Genomic DNA, 12,120 nt, shown 5'->3' with positions numbered 1-12,120 from the left:
GGCTGGTGAGTGTCTCGCAGGAGGTCCCCTTCCGCGAGAATGTGGCATTTCAGGGGGATGCACCGTTTCGTAGTGAAATGATGTAATCTTAGAGATTCCTAAATCTAAAAAAGAATGTTCAAGATTGGGCCAAACCCCCCAGCACAGGTGAACACACAGACCCGAAAAGTTAGGAGGCGCCCACGGCCACACAGCTGGCTCAGGGCACGCGTGGGATTAACATCCAGCCTCCTGCTCCCAGGAGATGCTCTGTTAGGCCAGATTCTCCCCCTGGAACTCCCCATTTCTATGCTTTTATAGTCCTGGGGTGCAAGAGAAAAGATTGCCCATGTGATGGCTTCTAGGTTTTCCAAAAGAAAATCAGAGCTTTGTAATCCAGCTGGGGTCTGTGGGTGGGGTTGGCGCGCAGGAAGCCTGAGGACTCCGTGTTCTGATGGGCAAGGTGGTGTCGTCTGGGGACTGGGGGGGAAGAGACTTTCCGGCAAATCCCAAACATAGCCAGATATGGAGGATTTCATGCAAAATAATGGACTTGGATCTGATGTGTGTCTGATTCAGTGTAAGTTTGTGTAATGAATGCAGCGAGTTAAAAATACTTTCATAATTTCTTCTTATCGGACCTTGCCTGTATAGCAGTTACCTCGCATTGAGACCCTTCCTGAGCACCTCACCAGTGTGAATCTGTGTAACAGGAGCACTCTCCCGGGATCGCTTCAAGTGTGACTCTTGGAGTCATGGGTGTAAGTCCCTGTTCTGCTGTTCTTACCAGCTGTGTGCCCGAGGTCAAGGTACCTGACTCTGGGTGTCAGCCTACTCGTCTGCACAATGGGTGTAACACCAGCTCTCACAGGCCTGCAAGAAAGGAGGCTGTGTCTCAGCTTGAACCCTATGCAACTGCTGACCTTTGACCTATTCGTACTTGCAAAACAGGCAGTTTCATATGGTTCAAATATATAAAGAGCTTAGCCCAATGCCAGCCCTTGGAAAGCACTCAATAAATAATAGCTTTTTTTTCAACTTTTTTTTCAACTTCTTTAGCCAGAGGGGAGCTTAAACTTCAAGAACCCTTCCTACCCAAAAGATTCTGTGTTTCTCCATTCATCATCCTAAGTCCTTTGACTGGCTCCCTTGCCCAAAATTACTCTTCAGCAGGACTCCCTTAAATAACTAAAAGGCTTTCACTGGGCTCCAGCCTTTTCAACGAGAGAAAATCTCGATGATGACTCTTTGTCTCAATAAACTCTTATTTCCAGGAGATTCAGCAGCAGTACAACACGATTGCCCAAAGCAGGCATCTTGAGGTCAGTTTAAGGAATGAGTCCCGGAGCAGAGAGGTCCCAAGGCAGGCTCCTGGCGATGCGAATTCCTCAGCCATATGTCGCCCTTGCAAGGTGGGGGGCCCCTGACAAATGCACGGCTCCTGAGCCAGCGAACCGCAGGAGGTGAGGTTCACATGGGCTGATGGTATCAGAAGACACCCTCACGCAGAGAGACGTCCTTTCTAGTCCCTTTCCTACCCAAAACACCATAGCAACCAACATGGAAATGCCATTGTGCCTCCGGGGCCCAGCCCCTCGGATGTCAGCATCTTTCTCCAGGAAGGAGGACAGATGTGTGTGCTGAGTGCTAACCCCTCCCTGCATGGAGAGGTGACCCGCGTGTCCAGGTCCCAGCGTTCACTTCACGGAACGGGTGGCCAAGAGCACTGCCAGGTGGGGCTCTGGAGGGAACAAAAAGGGTGGCCACAGGAGCCCAATTACTGCCGGTCAGAAAGGAAACCAGACACCTCTGTCCCTGCGGAGAGCACACAGTCTGCCATGCCGAAAATGCACAGCTCCGTTATCAGTGCCGGCCATGTTTTCACCTGTTTAGAGCGATGGCGTGGATACAAATCATCGCCGCTGACTTATTTACATATCTCTGCAGTGCGTGGCCTGTGTTGAGGATGGCGTGAAGAAGGGTTATGGGTGGAATCCCCTAGGGGCTCGTATTTGGTGGGTGGAAACCCTGGGCGACTGGTGCACTCACTGAGGGAGTGACCTGGTCAATGCGCATCGGTCACACAGGCGGGAATATCTGCACACTCAGCCACCACCACCCACCCCGCCACCCCCTGCTGGCCCCAGGGTTACGGGTCCTCTGCCACAGGGTGCCTCCACCACATACCGATCCATAGATACTTTGTCAATAAGCATTATTGGGAAAGTTACCCAGAAAACAGGTACTCGATTACGTCACGAAGATGCAGCCTCAAACACACACTCAACAGGTTGTGGGCAAAACCTGTTACGTTTCCCTTTGGAAATCAGGATGTCCTGCACAGTGTTCCCCTCGTGCGTGGTCACCGTAACTGTAGAGAAGGGGGAAGAAACCTGGGTCAAGGCTCCTTGGAGCGCCGATTCGAAGGCTGGGCGGGGAAAACTACAGGAAGAGCCCAGAGTGTCTTGTGGCGCCAGAAAGCGAGGAAGTGTTTTTGAAGAAAAGAATGGACCGTGTCAAAAGGGCACGAGAGTTAATCCAAAAGACCTTCCGATGGCCAACCTGGGACAGTCAGAACAGCACAATAAGTAATGCGGGTGTGAGGTTATTGCCCAAATAATAACATAAATACCCACGAGCCCACACTGATATAAATAGATGTCTGAATAACTAAATAAATACGTGGGGAAGAGATAAATCTTCCAAAGAAGATTTCCAAATACTAACTGTGCAAGGAGTGAGGGCAAGGAGAGTCACTGTTAGTGAGAGTCTCTGTGGCCAGGCCCAGCGACAAATGCGGAAATTAGCGGGTGGAGCTCTGAAGAAGCAGAATGGGGGCAGAGCCTCAGGATTTCCCTCCTAAAAGGTCTCCTGGTTGTGGTGCGTGGTGACATATGCCCGCACATTCTTCCCGCCTGCGCCCTGCAGGGGGTGGTGAAGTGGGTTGGACACAGTGAGTCCCTCTGACCAGAAAGGGTACAGGAGGGGGAAATGGGGACCTTCCTGTGGAGGAAGCTGGCAGACCCCACCCTACGTGACCTGGGCCACCGTCGTCCGAGAGAGCACGTACCCCCTGGTAGGATGGGACTTGAAGGACATTCTGCAAAACCCCTGACCAGGACTCTTCAGAGTATCATGGTCATGAAGAAAAAGGAAAGTCCAAGAAACCGCCCCAAACGGGGAGCCTACGGTGACATGACGCTGAGTGTGGTGTGGTGCCCGGGCTGGGGTCCTGGAGCCAAAGAAGGACCTGGCGGGAAACTGGGAAAGCACGTGGAGCCCATCTCTTGGGCACTGCTGTTGCAGCTGGTGCTTTCTCACAGCTGAGGGACGTCCCTGGGTCGGGGGTGGTGTCATCACTAGCGGGCGAGGCATATTCGGAAATTCTCTGTACTCTCCTTGCAACTCTTTGAAAATCTAACATTACTTCCAAGTAGGAGGTATTAAAAATGCTCCTGGTTCCTTGGTTTTCTTCCCCTCCCAGTGACTGACTGTGCTAAGATGGGGTCCGTTACTTTAATAGAAGAGGGCAAAGGTGAACCAGACCCCTTGTTGGCTGCTGGTGGAGAATATCACCGGAGCGACCATGTTGGGAAACAGCTTGGAAAACAGATCTGTTAACCCTAAGTGCACAGCTTCCCCTGAGGCACTAATCCCACCTCTGTGTGCGTACCCATCAGAACTGCCTGTGCACGTGTGCATGTCTGTAAATGTGTGTGTGTGCGTGCCCAAAGTCACACACAGAATGTCCGTAGCAAATTCATTCCTCATAGCCCCAAACTGGGAACAGCCCCAGTGTCCGTCTCCATGAGTGGGGGAAGGGTGGCATACTTGCACCTGGAGCAGCATCCAGCCGCCGCTCCCAGAGCGACGTCCGGGGACCTCCAGGGTCCCTGAGCCTCCTTCAGGGAATCTGAGCGGTCAAAGCTTTTGTAGTATCACCAAAATGCCATTTGCTTTTCCACTCTCGTCACATGAGCGTCTGGAGGAGAATTCCAGAAGCTATGTGACATGACATCCCCGCAGACCGAATGAAGGAGCAGATGTGAGCCCCCAGCTCTCCTCTGTTCAGTGAGACACAAAGAGATTTGTGAGAAGGTAAAACAATGCCATGCCACTCATTTTTGAACACGTAGTTATTTTTTATTTAAAGCATATCATTCATAACACGATCAAAGGTATTATTATTCCAAATGAACCAATAACTATGTTTCTAGATTTCTCAGTTTTATATTTCAGAAAATACTCATAGAACAAAACAATATATGAAGAGCTGCTTGGAGTTCTCGATAGTATTTGAGGAAGCGGGGGTGCTGAGAATCGCTGTGGCTCCGTGACCGCATCTGAGCCGCAACACAGGCCGGGCAGGTCTCCTGGACCGAAGCCGGGAGGAGGAGGCTGGGTGGAGCAGCGTGCATCGTCGGAGCCGGGTCCGGGTCCTGATGGCTCGTCCGCAGCCAGAACGGCCTCCCTCCCCCGTGGGGGCAGTGGCTGGAGGGGGTGCAGGGCAGCTTCTGCAGTCTGGCCACGTCTGGTTCTCGAGATGGGTGGTGGCGACACCGGCGTGTCTATTTTGCAAAATCTTCGAGCTTAGGGTTTCTGCACTTCACCCTGTGTCTGTTATCCTTCCCTCGAAAGTTCCCCCTAACGGGGACAGGATGCTCTTGTCTGAGTTAAGGTAACTGCACCGTTGGACAGTTAGCCCCACGGTCAGGGTTTCAAACCAGCTGGCCCTGAGTTCAAATTCTGGCTTTTTCACTTACTAATCTTCGCTCTCTTGCTTGTGAACTAGAAGGGCGCCCACCTGCCAGTATTTGGGGCGGGGGAGCAGATGCAGTCGTGTCCATACCCCACTCAGCACAGGCCTGGCCCAGTTTGTGTGACCGAAATGCTGCAACTATTATTGATAGCTTCTGTGGGTTTTAATTTCCACCCCTGGTCCCTGCAACATGGGTGCTTTTGCAGGCACAGCCCTGGTCCAAACAACGTGTCCTCATGTTTCCCGCGCGAGCCCTGGCTTGTCCTAGACTTGTGCACGAATGTGTGTGCTTGACGCTTTCAGCGAGGCCGGGGGCCCAGCGCTTATCGTCGCCATCAGGCTGCACAGCGGAGGAAGCTGAGACAGACCCGCTAAGTCACCGCCCAAGGCCCTTCGCTGGTGAGTGGGCCCGTGGGTGCCGACCACAAGAATGAAATCCTGGCCTCCCACCCGCCACACCCTCTGCTCCTTCCTCTCCATCATGAGTAAGCACCTTGCCTGTGAATGCCTCCTGAAGATGGGGTCTCCCAACCCACCGTGTTCCCTCACCAGATCGTGCCCACCCCTGGCATCAGGGTGTCAGGACTCCTGGGAACAGACTGTGCCTGACTCCACAACCTGCAGGTAATAACTTGGCCTGGTCCTCTGGACGAGCGTGCCCCTCACCTGTTCTCACTGAGTTGGGGAAACGTGCTCCTGGATCTTCTCTCTCCCCTACCAAAAAATGCCCCAAACCCTTCGTGGGCCCCGTGCCCCCTCTCAGGATGCAGCTCTGAGGCACCTCTTCATGCCGGGAGGGTTAAAACAGCTCATGAGCACACAACAGTGACCCGCTCTCTGCCGGGGGGCCTGGGGGCACTTCTCACAGGCCAGGGGCCATATTTCAAATAGCAATTAATTGACGACAAATAGTAATTAATGGGCCACATTCCTACTTGGGCGAAGTGCATAATTCTGTGCTTCTCAGGCCGGGGATGGGCCACGTTCTTGTTTTCTTTTAATCTGGTTTGAAAGACAGCGCTCTCCCAGGCGGCAGGGCCGGCGCTCAGTCCCCCGTGAGTTCATCGGTGTGGCATGTGAGGCCTCAGTGCTCAGGGAGCTGGAACGCCCACATCACCGCCCCTCGGGGCCTCGGGGGCGTGGGTGAGGCGCCTAATTAGTCGTGGTCCCCATGTATTAAAAATCATAAATATTCTTCTTGGAGGCAGGGGAGGAATTGCAGAAGGAAGGAGGCAGCTCCCTGCCAATATGTGTGTGTGTGCATGTGCATGTGAGTGCCCGAGTGTGCGTGTGCGTGCATGTGAGTGCCCGAGTGTGCGTATGTGTATGCATGTGCACACATGTGTGTTTGCATGTGCGTGCGTGTGCATGTGAGTGCCCTGTGTGCATGTGTGTGCCCGAGTGTGTGCATGCATGTGCATGTGCACGCACGTGTGTATGTTTGCATGTGTGTGTTTGCGCGCGTGTGAGTGCCCGAGTGTGCATGCGTGTGCATGTGAGTGCCCAAGTGTGCGTGCATGTGTGCACGCACGTGTGTGTATATGTGGGATTGATTTTCAGCAAGTACAATTGAGTGGGCAAACCCCACTTGCAAGCAGAGGTATGGTTGTGGTCCACGTTTGAGAGCGTGGTCCACGTTTGAGAGCATGCCCCGTGCCTCAAAAAAGGGAGGCCTTGCGCTTTGCCTTCCCAGGGAGAGGAGTGTCGTAAAAACCACAGTGCAGGGGGCCTGGTGGCGCAGTCAGCTGAGCGTCCAACCTTTGATTTTGGCTCAGGTCGTGATCTCAGGGTTGTGAGATCGAGCCCTGGGTCGGGCTGTGTGCTCAGCGGGGCATCCGCTGGGGAGTCTCCCTCTCCCTCTGCCCCTCCCCCGCCCTCTAAAATAGATAAATAAATCTTAAAAAAACACACTGTGCATCATCATATCCACTTGAGCCAAGAGGTGGGAGGTTCCTACTAGACTCTCAACCCTGTGCTGGATGCTGGAAATAAGGAAGGAGCACACACCAAGAGGCTCACAGTCTACGTGGGGAGACTGTCCGGGAAATGGACCATGATAATAGAAACAATAGCAGCAACTGCCCGTCATGGCCAAAAGCGCGTAAACACCTGTGATATGGCGATGTATGTGTTTCTTTACTAACGCATCCAGTACCGGATGTCAGAGCCACTCTAGTTTCAGATTAGAACATACAAAATGTTGACTTACCCGTAACACCTGGCGTGTGATCTGAAAACGCCTGATTTCTACAGGCACGCAGTCTCACAGGCTGCGAATGCTACCGCCACGCTTTTTGCCGTCTGCATCTGCAGTGGAGGCAAAACCTGGATTCCAGGAAGAGATTAGTGAAAATGCTGGTAGATTGTCCTTCCCATCCTGGTGCGTGACTGTCCAGAGCTCCACACGGCCCACGCGGTACAGGTCACGCGCTCACGCTGCTGCATGTGGGACCCGTGGGGCGGGGGGAGCCTGGCTCCCTGAATCACACCATGGACAGGAGACCTGCTTGCCACCCTTTCGGCTGGACCCCCCCCCCACCTTTGCTGTGTGAGCCCCGAGCAGCACGTGGAACGGTGGAAAAGCAAGTCTTAAGATCTTAACTGAACGTAACCAGTTCCCGATTTTTTTTTAAAGATTTTATTTATTTATTCGACAGAGATAGAGACAGCAAGTGAGAGAGGGAACACAAGCAGGGGGAGTGGGAGAGGAAGAAGCAGGTTCCCAGCGGAGGAGCCTGATGTGGGGCTCGATCCCACAACAGCGGGATCACGCCCTGAGCTGAAGGCAGACGCCCAACCGCTGTGCCACCCAGGCGCCCCCAGTTCCCGATTTTAAACTCAACCCTGTAGCTAGTGTTCAAGTGCTTCCCTGCATTCCAAGTGGGTTAGTGTCGCTTATTCTCAAGGGAGAAATAAAGGCATTGTATTAATATTTCCCAAGGCATGCAATTACTTGAAAAAGCCCCAAACAGTCCAGACTAATGAGTGTGTTTATCCATGAGCAGTCTGGAAATCTAATTTTTGATGGTGTCGTTGAAATTGCTTTGAATACAATAAATAAGGAAGGAAGGAAGGCAAAGCTATTTATTTTTACAGAGCTCCTGTATGTGTTAAATGCTGCATGGATGCTTTTCATCCCCTATCTCATTTAGCGAGAAGGCTAAGGATGCTGAGCTCTGGCACGGTGTGACCTCAGAGCAGCGTTTCAGTGAATCAGTTAGGGTGCAATTTGCAGAGATCCATACTGGCTTAAACAATCAAGGGAATTTATTGGCTCATACAACTGAAAAATCTAGAGATTTTTCTGGCTCCTGAGTGGGATTCAGGCTCAGTTTGTTCCAGCAGGGATGTATTTTCTTTCTTTCTCTCACGGGGAGCCGGGTCCTACTGCAGAGCTCCTGACTCCCCATCACCAGGCTGAACTGCTTCCCGGCCCTCTCCCTCAGTTGGCCCATCTTTAAAATGATTTGGGGTGATCATACCACCTCTAAGGGCCTTCACTGAGGTTCTAGGCTGAGGTTCTAGGCTGCTTGGAGTTCACCTTTCGTGGGAGTCAGGAATCCTCACCTCTACCGTAACCTTGAGCATTCGTGTCCCTCTGGGCCCCGGCTCCCTGCCGCTTTCATCAGGAGTTTGAGGCAAAGGCCCTGATTGTGTTAGGGGCTTATGAGCACATGGCATATTTTGGGCATGCCTTGTTGGAGGGTGGAGAATATCTGCACCCCTTCCCAAGAGTGGGGGTGGGGAGAGACTCCCCATCTCAGGAGAGAAGGCTCCTAGTCTGACATGGGTAGGAAGGCCAGGCTGGAGGCTGCCCTATTCTGCAGCCTCCCCAAGCATGGGTCATTTTAGTCACCCTTTTTCAGGTGGGCATCTGAATCTAGTGACCTGGTCACCCAACGGGCTGTCAGGAGACTGGGCAGTGACCAAATCCAGGTAGCTCTCTCTCCCGGAGTGTCTGTGTCTCACAGTAGCTGGGCCAACCCAACGGTGCCCACGATGGAGCAGAGAAACACGCTCAAAGCCAGGGGACTCTGCTCCCAGTAGTCACAGGCGCTGAGGGGCTCAGGGGACTTCTTTACAGGCCAGTCACTGGAAGGACTGGAATATGGGCATCGACTGCATTGTCACCAAAAGAGCTTTTCAGAGTAGGCTTTGTTACCCAAGCTACCTGGCGCACAGCCCAGCAGTTGGTGCAGACGCATAGGCTGAGTGAGTGCCCACCGACCGCAAGAGCTGGGGTCTGGGGTGTGCTGTCGGTGTTAACCAGCTCTGGGGGATGCCAGCCGTGTAGGGCCCCCTTGTCACCAAGCTGGCAAGCCTCCTGCTGTGGCTGAGCTCCCTGCCAGGCTCCCTGGAGGGACATGTGTTCATTTTCATGCAAACGAGGACATCTTGGAGGGGGAGGGAATTGTGGTTGCTGGGTGAGCACCCCAGGCAACAGGCATGCTCGGGGACCTTCCTGGGCAAACCGCAGCACTGGTCTCCCTCGTCAGAGACCAGAGGCCTCACACACCATCTGCCCAGCCCCTTCCTTTCTCAGATGATGAAACTGAGACTCTGGAAGGGTCATAACTTTTCCAAGATATTGAATCTGGTAATCATCGTTGTAATGCCTTAATCAAGCACACTTCAGATGGCAAAAATGAAAAAATGATCATAATGTCAGGTGCTTGCATTCGGGGGTGGGAAAGGCACAGTGTCCGCTGGAGCCCAGGAGACCCAGGTCACCCGCGCTATGGCTCCGTCTGGAAATGGCTTCATCGTTTTGAAAAGAAAATGGGCACAGGCCACACGGGGTGCTCTGTGAAGCCGTTCCTACCCGGCTGCGTCGTTCACCATCTGTGCTTTCGAAGGTGCGGACAGGGTCTGAGGCCACACATGGAGGTGCACCCAGCCTCCACGATGACACGGTGGGAGGGACACTGGCCTGGGGGTGAGGACACACAAGCTCTAGTGTCATCTGGGCCTGAACCTTGCTGCCTTCCCTCCCGGCTTTTGGCTTCCTTATTTAACGTGAGAGTGTTGGTTTAGAAGATGTGTTTTTGTTTGCCCACAAAGTGACCTTTTCTTTTTCTTTTTTTCTTTCTGTTTTAAATTTTTTTAGAGACACATTTAGGACATGTGCTCACTGACCTTAACCTTGCCCACTCCCCTACTCTCTGCTGTCTCATGGCTTGTCTCACTCAACTTAAATTCCATGACTGGCACAGTTCCTAAAGCTGAGTTGCCACATTCAGCAAACTGGTTGCGAACTGTGTCCCATGTCATATATGGGATGCATTTTCACTAAAAAAGTATCAGTTTTTAACCTGAAATTCAAATGTATCGAGCATCTTGCATCTTTCCTAGAAATTTTAGAGGCAAGGGAGCAGCAGAGCCCTGGACCAGAGGGTCTCCAGGCACATTGTTGTTCTGACTGCTCATAAATCCATCCATGCAATCGTTCAGTAACACGTGCTGGTTGGTGACTGTATGCACGCTGTGCCCTCTGGAAGATACAGTCAGAGCCCTTATAAGCCCAGAATCTCTGTGGTTCCGTCTCAGAAACACTGTTGCAGTCAGAGATACACAGTATGGCATCAAAACTAATTTCAGAACAGCTGGGATCCTGTGCTTCTGTTTCTCCACAACCACACAGGGCCCCGGGCTCCAGGCTCTACAGCCTTGCGTGCTCGCCCAGGAGCCCCGCCTTATCCATCCCTCCTTGCGCACCCGGCTGCCACCTTGGCGCTTTTCACACTGCGGCGCCTCCCCAGCCCTGTGGGCGCCGAGCGTCTTGCTCCATCGTTATGCCCTAGAACTGGCTGCTCGTCCGCTGAAGACTTTCCCTTGGGAAGAAGGAGGAAATTTTGGGATAGTCTGCAATGGCCCTGAGCGATGGAACAAATGCGTGAGCATGTCTGTCCACAATTTGTGTCCTGACCGTGTGGGAAACCATGTTCCTGCCTCTAAAAGAACTTAGCATATACACAGCCACAAGGTGTACCCAGGACAAGTGGAAAATATAATCACAGGGCAGCAGTGTGCCTCCATTTGAATGCTGGGCTGGTAAAGACAAAAGGAATAAAAGCGGAAGAAGAAGCCAAGGCTGGAAAAACACGAAACTTTTTTCTTGAGTGGCCCTGTAAGCAGAAGCCATCAGGCCCTGCCTGTACCCTAACCTCTCCCAGCTCCTGGCACCACATCGCCTTGGTGGACGGCTGTCCAAAGCCCCCGAGTCTGTTCTGCCTGCACGTGTGGCTGGTGGCTGGCCAGAGGCGCAGGGAGTTTACGCCCCTGGGAGCGGCCCCAGCCAATGACCATGAGAGTTGGCACATAAATACTCCAGTTCATTCTTCTCGGGTGGGATAATTCTCAGGTCTGTGCTCTACGGCATTTCCCAGACTAACTTGCTTGATAAGGACCCCCCAGTCTCCTCCCCAGTTGGCTCCTTCCTCTCTCTGGGTCACTTTCCCACTTGCCCACTACCCTACTGCGTCCTTGAGATCACCTGCCAAGTGAACGCATCATGCTAGAATCCTTGTTTCAGGGGACCCCAAACAAGACAGGCTCATATCCCAGAGGAATGGCAAGACTGGCCTGAAGTCAGAAGGGGCAGCTGGCCCAGGCAAGGAGCGGCCGGGGGCTTGCCTGAAGAACACACGTTCTGCAGCAGCACCCGGGTAGCTCCGTCCCTCTCGGGGCTCAACAGCCGGATGAGATTAGATACACCCAGTTTCATAGAAAGACTGAGGATGTTTTCCCATGAATTTCCCTTCCTGGTTCCACCTATTCCCACTTCGGGGTCTTTCTGTTCCGCAGGGAAAAGCTGGGATCACAGCAACGCAGCACTCTAACACCGCGTATCAGTGGGTCAGTGGGTACCGTCCGAACAGTGTTAATGACACCGTAACGAAAACGCATCCTTCAAGAGTGCTTTCTCTGGCTGGCACGGGTGCACTTCACGCACACCTGTCCCATTTCATCTTCACACCCACAGGGTGTGGTGCTTTCAGAAGCCCTGCTTTAACACGGAGAAACTGAGCTCCAGAGAGGTCAACGGACGTTCCCAAGGACACACAGCAGTGAGGTGAGGAGCCAGATCTCACACCCCGGCAGCCTGGCTCCAGAGCCCGCACCCCGAAGATGCTGGCCCCAAAGTGGCCATGATGGCATAGGCACTTACTGACCCAGAACCAAACAGCAGCAACCAGAGGGAGTCCCCTCCAGCCCTCCCTGGACACAGCCTCGGACACAGCCAGCTGAAGGCCAGGTACAAGCCGGCACGCTCCTCATCTGATGGATGAAGTGGCCTCACAAGTTACATGGAGGATTCCAAACGGGGAGACAAGACACGCTTCAAACCTCATTAGTCTAGAAATGCATCCCGAGGGAACACT

This window comes from Ailuropoda melanoleuca, chromosome 12 (genome assembly GCF_002007445.2).
Source record: "Ailuropoda melanoleuca isolate Jingjing chromosome 12, ASM200744v2, whole genome shotgun sequence".
NCBI classification, from domain to species: Eukaryota; Metazoa; Chordata; class Mammalia; order Carnivora; family Ursidae; genus Ailuropoda; species Ailuropoda melanoleuca.
This window is presented reverse-complemented; position numbering follows the sequence as displayed.